Below are 12,887 nucleotides of genomic sequence, written 5' to 3'. Positions count from 1 at the left end.
GAGAATTAGATGCCTGAGAATTAGAAAGCAGAATGATGAACAGACAGAAAGCTTCATAACAGTTAAATGCAGGCATACCTCAGATATAGTACTTGTTCAGTTCTACAACACCTTAATAAAATGAATATTGCAATCAAGCCAGTCACTCATTCCCCCCCTCACAGAGCATATTATGTTTATACTACACTGTAGTATATTAAGTATAATAACAATATGTTCCCAAACAAAAAAAAAAACAATGTATATACCTTAATTTAAAAATATTGCTAAGAAGTACTAAGCATTATCCGAGCCTTCAGTGGGTCATAATCCTTTTGCTGGTGGAGGGTCTTGACTCTGTGTTGATGGCTTCTGATTGAGTAGGATAGTGATTGCAAGAGTGGATGGCTGTGGAAATTTCTTAAAACAACAAGGAAGTTTGCCACATTGATTGATTCCTTCTTTTATGAACTATTTCTCAAGGCTGTTTGATGGCACTTTACTCACAATAGAACTTCTTTCAAAATTATAGTCAATCCTCTCAAACTCTATTATTGCTTTAATCAAATAAGTTTCTATCATAGTCTGAATCTTTTGTTGTCACTTCAACAATCTTCATAGCCTCTTCACCAGGAGTAGGCTCCATCTCAAGAAAGCACTTCTTTTGTTCATCAGTAAGAAGCCACTCCTCAACTGCTGAAGGTTGATCACAGGATTGCAGGAATTCAGCCTCATCCTCAGACCCCCCTTCTAATTTCAGTTCTGTTGCTATTTCCACCACATCTGCATTCCTTCCTCCACTGAATTCTTGAATCCCCAAAGTTGGCAGGAAAACATCTTCCAAGCCACTGCTGGTGTTGGCATACTGACTACCTCCCAAAAATCACAAATGTTTTTATGCTATTTAGAATGCTGAATCCTTGCCAAAATTTTTAAATTGACTTTGTCCAAGTCCATCAATGGAATCATACCTATGGCAATATGAAACATAAGTAGTAAAAAGACTTGAAAGTTAAAATTAGTCCTTGACTTGTGGGCTGCAGAATGGATGTTTTGTTAGCAGGCATGAAGACAACATCTATCTCCTTGTATCTCTCCCTCAGAGCTCATGGTTAACCAGATGAGTTGTCAGTAAGTAGTAATATTTTGAAAGGAATCTCTTTGAAAGAGCAGTAGGTCTCAGCAGTGGGCTTAAAATATTTAGGAAACCATGTTGGCAACAGATGTTCTGTCATCTATGCTTTATTGTTCCATTTATAGAACACAGACAGAGTGTATTTAGCATAATTCTTAAAACAAAAAACTCTAGGATTTTCAGAATAGTAATTGTGCACTGGCTTCAACTTAAAGTCATCAGCTGTATTAGCTCTTATGAAGAGAGTCGGCCAGTCCTTTGAAGCTCTGAGGCCAGAAAATGGCTTCTTTCTAGCTACGAATGTCCTAGGTGGCATCTTCTTCCAACAGAAATCTGTTTCATCCACATTGCAGCCATCTTACTTAATTATCTTAGCTAGATCTTCTGGATAACTTGTCACAGCTTCTACTTTAGCACTTGCTGCTTCATCTTGCAGTTTTATGTTATGGAGACAGCTTTTTCCCTCAAACCTCATAAACCAAGCTCTGCTAACTTCCAACTATTCTTCTCCAGCTCCTTCACCTCTCTCAGCCTTTGCAGAGATGAAGAGAGTTAGGGCCTTGCTCTGGACTAGGCTTTGACTTAAGGGAATGTTGGTGCCTGTTTGATTGCCTATCCAGACCACTAAACTTTCTCCATAGCTTCAGTAAGGCTGTTTCACTTTATCCCTCATGTGTTAACTAAACTAGCACTTTTAATTGCCTTCAATAAACTTTTCTTTAATTTAGAACTTGGCTAACTGGTATAAGAGATCAATTTCCCAGTATCTTGGCTTTTGCCAAACCTTCCTCCCTAAGCACAATCATTTCTAGCTTTTGATATAAAGTGAGAGACATGAGATTCTCCTTTCACTTGAACATTTAGAGGCCATTGTAGAGTTATTAACTTCGATAGATTAGTGTTTCTGGAAATAATAGGGGACCTAAGGAGAGAGAAAAATAAGGTAACAGCCTATTGGTGACACAGAGAACAAACACAACATTTATCTAAATTTGCATCTTACATGGGTACAGTTCATGAGCATGCTAAAACAGTTACAATGGTAATATCAGAGATCACTGACCATAGATCATTATAACACATATAAAAATAATGGAAAAATTGAAGTACTGTGAGAATTACTAAAATATGACACAGAGACATGATGTGAGGTAATTTTGAAAAAAATGGTGCACATAGACTTACTCAGTACAAAGTTCCACAAAACTCCAATTTGAAAAAAATAAAACATCTATGAAACAATAAAGAGAAGAAGAACAGCAGCAACAACAAAACAAGTTATGTCTGTATATATATAAGGTAGAAACATCAAATTCAAAATTAAAACAGAGTTGGAATTTAGCAGCAATATCAGGATATCAGGAAAACTATAAGAAATGGGGTAAGTTCTGCTTAACTTTTGTCTCAATGGCAAGGACAGATTATCATGGTATTACTCTAGTTTTTAAATATGCGGGTGCTTTTTGAAGGAAAAATAGTGCTATTATGTGGGAATTAATTGCAAATACTAGGTAATTCATGTGTGTGTGTGCTCAGTTGTTCATTCATTTCCAGCTCTTTGCTACCCTATGTACTGCAGCCCGCCAGACTCCTCTGCCCATGAGATTCTCCAGGCAAGAACACTAGAGTAGGTTGCCATTTCCTCCTTCTGGGGATCTTCCCAATCTAGAGATTGAACTATGAGTCTCCTATGTCTTCTTTATTGGTAGGCAGATATTTAACCAGTGAGCCACCAGGGAAGTCCAGGTAATCCATAGATCTTGGTAAATAATGGAAATAATCAATTAGTAGAAGCTTTTATAAGTCAGGTTTTCGAAGTACTTAAGTTTAACATAAAATAAGGCCAGTTGATTGTGACTGTGTCTCTCATCTTAATTTCATACTAGTTTTATTAATCAAAAGAATTTTGTGTTGCTAAAGTGGATTAAACCCATTGCTAGGAACTAGTCATACTCAATTTTCTTTTTCTATGTGACTTTGTTTAAAAAAATCAGAAAGAAGCTGTTGACTGTTACAAAGTTGCTGAGGAAAAAGAAATGCAATACAATTTTATTTAGACATTGAAATATTATAGGGAATACCACCAGTGGAGTAAAATCAAAGCATTCTGTATTGAAGTTATTGAAAGCTTTTTCTGCTGTATTAGAGATCTTTACCATGCTCACTTTTTGTCAGATTCAATTTTGTCTGCTAGGAAAAATCAGTAGGCTTCTGAGAGAATGGTTGTCGTTGTTTAGTGATTAAGTCATGCCTGACTCTTGAAACCCCATGAACTGTAGCCTGTTATGCTTCTCTGTCCATGGGAATTTCTTAGCAAGAATACTGGAGTAGGTTGCCATTTCCTTCTCCAGGAGATCTTCCCTACTCAGAGATCAAACATACATCTCCCGCATTGGCAGGCAGATTCTTACCCTAAGCCACCAGGAAAGCCCTCTGAGAGAATAGTAATACTTTAAAAATGATTATAAGACTCAGTCTAACCTCCAACAAAGGTTCCTAGATAAAAATGAAGGCTGACACCAAAGTATTTGCTAAATTAACTATGAAGGTTATATCTTTAAACTTATAAAGCTATATCTTAGATATTCTGGTTCTCCCTTTTTTACTCTCTGATACAAACAGTCATAAATGTGAAAAGATACCGTACTCTGGAAAGGATCCCTATGAATTAATTTTCTTTTTTCTCCCTTAATTTTCCCCATAAATTTCATAAATATTAGAATTCATAAAGAGTAGTTACAGAGAAAATTAAAACAAAATAAAATGGAAATAAAAATAACAAAATGAAAGATTAACAAGAAAACACAGGTAGATATATAATCTCATGACATTAAAATAATTATTAATTATAGGAAGTTATAAGAAAAAGTGAGAAAGTTTAAGTATATACACCTTACAAACATATAGATCTTAAGAATATAAAATCAACTGTCAAATGGCAAGCTGGAAAACAATTTGTTCTATATATCACTCAGAAAATTAAGTTCTTAATAAAAAACAAAATAGACAATGAGCAAACTACCAATTGGTACAACTCTGAAACCATGCAAGCAATCTCAAAAACTACAAATGGTTAATGAACACAGTAAAATACTCAATATGACTTACAATTAGAGAAATGCAATTTTAACATCCTACTTGTGGGAATACAAATATATGGAACTTTTCTGGAGGGCAATGTGGCAACATTTACCCAAATCATCAAAATACCAATACTCTTTGACCCAATGATTCCATTTTAAGAATACACCCTAAGGAAATAATCAGAGATTTACCCAATGAATTATGCATAAGAATGTTTATTGCAACATTATTTATGTTAGCAAAACCTTGGGACAAGGCACAGCATCCAATACGAAAGGAATAAGGTGAGTAAATTACTACAAAATAAGAGAATCCAATAATATGCTTCAATGGTATGAAATCATCACAATAAATTTTCACAAACTAAAAATGTTATAAAATACATAAAAATGAAAATGTGCTCGGCTTCCCTGGTGGCTTAGACAGTAAAGAATCTGCTTGCAATGTTGGAGACCCAGGTTTGATCCCTGGGTTGGGAAGCTCCCCTGGAGAAGGAAATGGCAACCCACTCCAATATTCTTGCCTGGAGAATTCCCATGGACAGAAGAGCCTGGAGGGCTACAGTCCACGGGGTCACAAAGAGTCGGACATGACTGAGCAATTAACAATGCTATGCTAAGTAGCTTGGAGAAGGCGATGGCACCCAGCTCCAGTACTCTTGCCTAGAAAATCCATGGACGGAGGAGCCTGGTGGGCTGTGGTCCATGGACACGACTGAGCGACTTCCCTTTCACTTTTCACTTTCATGAATTGGAGAAGGAAATGGCAACCCACTCCAGTGTTCTTGCCTGGAGAATCCCAGGGATGGGGGAGCCTGGTGGGCTGCCGTCTATGGGGTCACACAGAGTCGGACACAACTGAGGTGATTTAGCAGCAGCAGCAACATGCTAAGTAGCTTAAGTCGCCTTCGAATCTTTGCAACCCTATTGGACTAGCCTGCCAGGCTCCTATGTCCATGGGGATTCTCCAGGCAAGAATACTAGAGTGGGTTGCAGTGCCCTCCTCCAGAGGATCTTCACAACCCAGAGACGGAGCATTTGTCTCTTAAGTCTCCTGCAATGGCACATGTGTTCTTTACCGCTAGCGCCACTGGGGAAATCCCAAAATACATAATAGAAACTGTCAAATGCATGTTTTAATTTTATATCTATACTCAGAAACAAAACAGGCACAGAGATTCCTAGAAGGAACCTGTGCTGTGATTGTGGACAATTCCTTTCTTTTCCTTTGCTTTATTTCCAGCAGTTTATGAAAACTGTGCATTAAACTAATTCTATTAGGAAAGACACTACATGTTAAAAAATGTTTGTATATTTTCACTTTCTGAATAAGTTAGGCAAAAAGAATTATCACTCTTAAACAAATTAAATGTGAATATGATATTAATACAGTACAAAGGGAAACAAAATATTTTTATTGCTATTATATTGAAGAAAGTACAAATTACAAACTAATTAATCACTTATGAATAATTACTTAAAGTAAAAATTTTAGAACTGTAGATGAAATTGCCAAAATTAAAATTGAAATATGATCAGCTAATTTAAAATTGTAAAATTTAAATGATCATGTAACAGTAAGAGGGTTATGTTTGTAAAAGCATAACTAGAGTAGTTTTCATATCCTACATTAATTTGTATACTTAAAAATACAACAATTCAAGTCACCTTAAAACAATTTTCAGTATTTGTTAAGTGTATTTAATATTAATACTTTATTTGAAAAAAGATATATTTGTAAAGTTTAAATTCCCTGATAGTGATGTACTAAAAGTATACCATATTTTTAAATGCATCTAAAACTCACCACTTGAGAATTTAAATATATGTCCCAAAACAATGATTACCTCAAAAATGGAATAAAATATTTTTAGTAAAATAATTAAAATAAATACAAGATTTTAAAATTCAGTAATATAAAGAGAACAGTTTTATCTATATCAGTGCTACTCAGTGGTATGTCTCTGAAAACCACTATATGGGTCAATATTTTTCAAAGTTAAAATACGTTGTTTTTATTCAGAGTGAGGAATTTTCACCATACATACATGCAATATTCAATATGTGCTAGAGTTTGCTCCAGGCAGTCAGTAAAGAACACTGAAGTACAGTAAGGGAAGAGATAGAGACTTGGAAGGTGTCAGGATACCTGCGATAAGACTGTTGGCCAGAGACATAAAAAATGAAAAAGCCATATGTGGGGAAAGGATGATGTATTCTATGCAGATGCAAAGAGGCATGTGTGGGTAAACCCACAAAAACAAGGAGAAAGTGGAAAGAAACATGTTCAAAAAACTAGCAAGCAGCCAGATAATTTAGGATATTATAGCTAGTTAAGGACTTTGATTTTTCTCTGAACAAGATGGAAAGTTGTGTAGATGTTTGACATGACCACCAAAAACTAAATTTCACCTAATTAAATTTCAGAAGGATAATTCTGATGGGTAAACAATAGACTATATATTGACAATCTATGCATTGGATATTATAATTTAGGCAATATATGATGATTGCTTGGACAAAGTTGATACTAGTAGAAGAGTTGACAATGCTCAGTTCAGTTTAGTTCAGTCACTCAGTTGTGTCCAACTCTTTGCGACCCCATGAAACAGCACGCCGGGCCTCCCTGTGCATGACCAACTCCCAGAGTTCACTCAAACTCACATGCATTGAGTCAGTGATGCCATCCAGCCATCTCTTCCTCTGTCATCCCCTTCTCTTCCAGCCCCCAATCCCTCCCAGCATCAGAGTCTTTTCCAATGAGTCAATTATTCGCATGAGGTGGCCAAAGTATTGGAGTTTCAGCTTTAGCATCAGTCCTTCCAAAGAAATCCCAGGGCTGAACTCCTTCAGAATGGACTGGTTGGATCTCCTTGCAGTCCAAGGGACTCTCAAGAGTCTTCTCCAACACTACAGTTCAAAAGCATCAATTCTTTGGCACTCAGCCTTCTTCACAGTCCAACTCTCACATCCATACATGACCACAGGAAAAACCATAGCCTTGACTAGATGGACTTTTGTTGGCATAGTAATGTCTCTACTTTTTAATACGCTATCTAGGTTGGTCATAACCTTCCTTCCAAGGAGGAAGCGTCTTTTAATTTCATGGCTGCAATCACCATCTGCAGTGATTTTGGAGCCCCAAAATATAAAGTCTGACACTGTTTCCACTGTTTCTCCATCTATTTCCCATGAAGTGATGGGACCAGATCCCATTATTTTCATGTTCTAAATGTTGAGCTTTAAGCCAACTTTTTCACTCTCCATTTTCGCTTTCATCAAGAGACTTTTTATTTCCTCTTCACTTTCTGCCATAAGGGTGGTGTTATCTGAATATCTGAGGTTATTGATATTTTCCCTGGCAATCTTGATTCCAGCTTGTGCTTCTTCCAGCTCAGCATTTCTCATGCTGTACTTTGCATATAAGTTAAATAAGCAGGGTAACTATATAGCCTTGACATACTCCTTTTCCTATTTGGAACCAGTCTGTTGTTCCATGTCCAGTTCTAACTTTTGCCTCCTGACCTGCATATAGTGGGTTATTTCAAAGGCAGCCTTAATAGGTTTAATTGGTTGATTCAAAGTGGAGCATATGAGAAAGAAATGATAAAGTATATCGAGTTATATGGAGTCACTATACATTAAAATATAGTAAAATTGAAGCTGAAGCTTCAATACATTGGCCAGCTGATGTGAAGAGCCAAATAGTTAGAAAAGACCCTTATGCTGGGAAAGATTGCAGGCAATAGGAGAAGGGGATGACAGACAATGAGATTGTTGGATGACATCATCAACTCAATGGACATGAGTTTGAGCAAGCTCCAGGTGATGGTAAAGAGCCAGGAAGCCTGGCATGCTGCAGTCCATGGGGGTGCAAAGATTCAGACATGGTTGAGCAACTGAACAACAATACACTAAAATGGGGAAAACTATGGATGAAACAGATCCAATACAGTGAACTTTGTTATCACTCCTCTTGAGAGATGGGATGTAAGTCTCCTCCCCTGAATTTGGATAAATCTTTGTGATTTGATTGAACATTAAATGTTGAGGAAAGTGGTGTTTGGTAATTCCAAAGTTAGATGAAAAGAAGTCTTTCAGCTTCCATCTGAGCCTGTTGAGATAATAATCCTAGGAGTTTCCAGTCATCATGGTCCTAATACAGAGAAATCTCTCTAATGTGAGAAAGTGATATAGAGAGGAGACATGTAGACAGAGAAGGCAAACAGCTCATAGATGTCTCAACTCAGGTTTGAATGGAAACTTTCAAAGAGCTTCTCCCCATCTTTCTGCAACCCCACAAAAATTTCTGAATGAAAACACTTAGCTGATTCTAGTTGATTCACAAAGCCATGGAATATAATAATAATAGCAATGTGTTGTTTTAAATCTGTAAGCCTCGTCATGACTTGTTACATAGTAATAGAGAAACAGAGCAGTAAAAGAAATAGGGTTAGAGGGAAATTAAGTTTTATTTTTCACATGTTAAGTTTCAGATGGACATTAATCATCCAAATGAAAATGTTAACTAGGTTAATAGTCTCTGGAATTCACAGATATTTCACTTGGACCACTGGTCCATGAAGGCATTTATGTTTAAGGCCCTTATGGGAAACATTGAATTGTTATTTTAATGGTGGATAACTCTCATTTCACGTGAGAGCTCCTACTTTTTCATTATTAAGAATGAGGTTTACTATGGATTTCTGATCAATAGAAATTTTATGCAGTTTTTTAAAATATATTATTGGCTGAGAGCTTTTCTTTTATAAGGGAACATTAATATCTGTCAAATGTGTTTTCTATATCTAGTGATATAATCAGTTTTATTTACACTCTGAATTTTCTGTTGTGAATAAAGTATCACCATCATCCCATTCTATTAAGATTGGTGCAAAAATAATTACAGTTTTGCATTGTTGAACTTTGCTGCTTGATATTGGAATATATTCTTAAATAAGTGTAGTTATGTTATACATCATTTTAATGCACACTTCTCACTTTATGCTTTTTTTTTCTGTTAATGATGCTGTTTGTTTTATATTTATTTTAGACTAGGAAAATGATGTTAGATGACAAAATAAATTCAAGTGATTTTCTTACTCAAGTTCAAAATGGGTCGTAAAGCAACAGAGACAACTCACAACATCAGCAATGCATTTGGCCCAGGAACTGCTAATGAAAGTACATGCAGTGGTGGCTCAAGCCATTTCACAAAGGAAATGAGAGACTTGAAGATGAACAGTATAGTGGCTCTCTATTGGAAGCTGACAATGACCAACTGAAAGGATCACTGAAGCTGTCCTCCTACAATTACAGAGGAACTGCTGAAGAAATTAACATCATCCATTCTATGGTCATTTGGCAATTGAAGAAAATTGGAAAGGTGAAAAAGCTTGATAAGTGGGTGCCTCATGAGCTGACTGCAAATTTAAAAAAAAAAGAATTTTTTTGAAGCATCATCATCTCTTATTCTATGCAACATCAACATTTCTCAATTGGATTGTAACCTGTGAGAATAGTAGAATTTACACGGCAACTGACGACGATCAGCTCAGTGATTGGACTGAGAAGAAGCTCCAAAGCACTTCCCAAAGCCAAACTAATGCCAAAAATTGGTCATGGTCACTGTTTGGTGGTCTGCTGTTCATCTGATCCACTACTTTCTGAATCTCAGCAAAACCATTACATCTGAGAAGTATGCTCAGCAAATTGATAAGATGCACTGAAAACCTGCTGCTGGCATTGGTCAACAGAAAGGGCCCATTTCTTCTCCACAATGGTGCCTGAACACATGTCACACAACAAATGCTTCAAACGTTGAAAAAATTAGAATACAAAGTTTTGCCTCATCCACCATATTTATTTTGACCTCTTGCCAGCTTCTTCAAGTGTCTTGACAACTTTTTTCAGGGAAAATGCTTCCACAGCCAGCAAGAGGCAGAAAATGCTTTCCAAGACTCCATCAAATCCTGAAGCACACATTTTTTTATGCGACAGGAATTAAACAAAGCTATTTCTTGTTGAAAAAAATCTATTGATTGCAATGGTTCCTATTTTGATTAATAAAGATGTGTTTGAGCCTAGTTATAATAATTTAGAATTCATGGTCTGAAACCACAATTATGTTTGCACCAACATAATAAGCTCTCTTCTATCTTACAAAGGAGGAGCTACAAACTATTATTTTCTGAATTGTCTTACCTAACTTGTTACAGGTTAAAAACTGACAATTAAAGTTCTTTATAGAAGCTCTTAAAGACATAAAGGAGAGACCATTATTCTGAGTATCTGGAGACAGACACATCCTGATATAGTGTTTGCACTAGTTTCCAGGTGGAATTCCTGTGAGCTACTCTGCTAATGCATCTTGAGTTAAGTAGAAGATTCTCCCAATGGTTCTTTAGATTTGTCAGAGTAGGTCATCAGCAAGCTCTTGAAAACCACTTGATTCAATAACATTAGTGGACTTTTGGTGCTGCCTTCTTTGACCTTTATTCCATCAACACTTTCAATAACTGTGCAAGCTTCCAGTTCCCAATATTAAGGCATTTTATATTTGAAATGCAGAAAGGTCTCTGTGTTCCATACAGAATCCTGACTGACATACTGATAGATTTTTACACAGCTAAATCATCTTCACATTTCTGAGATAAATCCTACTTTGAACTTGTAGTAGACCTGGGTTAGGAAGATCCCCTGGAGTAGGAAATGGCAACCTACCCCAGTATTCTTGCCTGGAAAATTCCATGTACAAAGGAGCCTAATGGACTAGAGTCCATGGAGTTGCAAAGAGCCAAACACAACGGAACACACACATGCACACACACACACATTCATCAACTCTCTCCTCATAATTCCCCACCTTTTGGACACCTGGGTTAATTGCACTTATGGGTCTTCTGATTAGGTGTGACCATGGGACTTACTCTATCCAATATATTGTGAGCAGATGAGAAATGTCATTTCTAAAGCAAAAATCAATTTGTTGGTATAGGGCCTTAGATCATTCTTTCCTCTCCTACCACCATTAACAGTGGTTGTGGCTAATCTCTCCATTTGAGATGTGGAGTAAATATACAGAGCATAGTCACGAGTAGATTCACCATGGATAAACAACATAATCCTAGCCACTGTCACTGATGATAATATATTACTTTTAGTATAACTAAGGCCATCCTGATTGGTACAAAAATTGATACTGGAATTAGGTTACTACTGTAATACAAATATTAAAATATTTGTTATTAGTTTAGAGAACAGGAAAAGGACAGGAAGCAAAATGTGTTCATCAGAGCCTGGAAGGATATTGATGGATATTCTATATTAGTGAAACACTTGGTAAAACTGTCACCTGAATGAGCTTATATCTTGAGGGAAGATGTTGCAGAATAGAATGTTGAAAGTATTTAATGTTTAAGGTAGATGTTATGTTGCAAGTATTATTAGAAACTGAGCTCAGAAAAGAGTTAGTTGTTTTGAAGTGAGAAAGAAAGAGTAGTTTATGAAGTTAAGGACCTTTCATGTGGAAAAGGCAACTGTTTCTTTATCTCAAAATAAGAGATAAAATTAATTATGTTTTTGGTACCTTAGTCAGTAAAGAATCTGTCTGCAGTGCAGGAGACCCAGGTTTTATCAATAGTTTGGAAAGATCCCCTGGAGAAGGAAATGGCAAACCACTCCAGTATCCTTGCCTGGAAAATCCCATGGACAGAGGAGCCTGATGGGATGCAGTCCATGGGAGCACAAAGAGTCAGGCATGACTGAGCGACTAACACTTTGACATCAAAAGCAAATTCAAATTAATTTTTAAGCAAGGATTAAATACAAAGTATAACTTTTACAACCATGGATAAAATCTTTAATGAATTGTTGGCTTCCAAGAGACCTTCCTAGACAAAACAACTCAGGAAAGGCAAACTAAAATGTGATTGCTTTCCTACCTATGGGCTTCCCTGGTGGCTCAGATGCTAAAGAATCTGCCTGCAATGCAGGAGACCTGGGTTTGATCCCAGGGTCAGGAAGATTCCCTGGGGAAGGGAATGGTTACCCACTCCAATATTCTTTCTGGAGAATTCCATGGACAGAGGAGCCTAACAGGTTACAGCCCGTGGGGTAGCAAAGAATCAGACACAACTGAAGGACTAACACTTTCACTTTTTCACTCCTACGTAAGTGGCCCAAGATTCCTCTATTTCAATTTGGACAGAAGAGAAGTCTGAGGGCAAAGAAATACAGAAATGTTTCAAATCGTGGAAGAATGTCTTGAAAAACACTGAAGATATAGATATATCCATGTGGGGCTGACAGGAATCAATTACACCAAAGCTGATTAAATTTGTAAGAGGTTTGTACATAAGGAAGCTATAATAATTCTAAGCACAAAATGTTAGTAAGAATGAATCTAAAATAGCTCACTGTGTAAGAATAAAAATGACCCTCGGGCCCCCAAATTTTGCCTTAATCAAATATTTACATGAATTGGACAATGAATATGGAAAAATTTGCCAGAATGTGGAGCAACAAGTTAAATATATCAATGTGATGGATGATTCTTTCAAAAGGTAGAATCAGGGACTTCTCAAGCATCCGCATTTCCTGTGTGATGGGACTTTTGCAACTTCCACCCATGGTTTTTGAGTTTCTGTGAACTGTGTCTCAACTGTTTCATTTTCAAAATGGCAGCATGT

General features: G+C 36.6%; 1 pseudogene; it reads right to left on the bottom strand.

Annotated features, from left to right (window-relative positions):
• Positions 1 to 276: 276 nt before the first annotated feature.
• On the bottom strand, positions 277 to 1,985 carry LOC114115229 (tigger transposable element-derived protein 1-like; annotated as a pseudogene).
• Between the last annotated feature and the right edge of the window lie 10,902 nt (positions 1,986 to 12,887).

Source organism: Ovis aries, chromosome 6, assembly GCF_016772045.2.
Source record: "Ovis aries strain OAR_USU_Benz2616 breed Rambouillet chromosome 6, ARS-UI_Ramb_v3.0, whole genome shotgun sequence".
In the NCBI taxonomy this organism is placed as follows: domain Eukaryota; kingdom Metazoa; phylum Chordata; class Mammalia; order Artiodactyla; family Bovidae; genus Ovis; species Ovis aries.
Note: the sequence above shows the minus strand (reverse complement) of the source record. Positions and strands in the feature narration are given on the sequence as shown.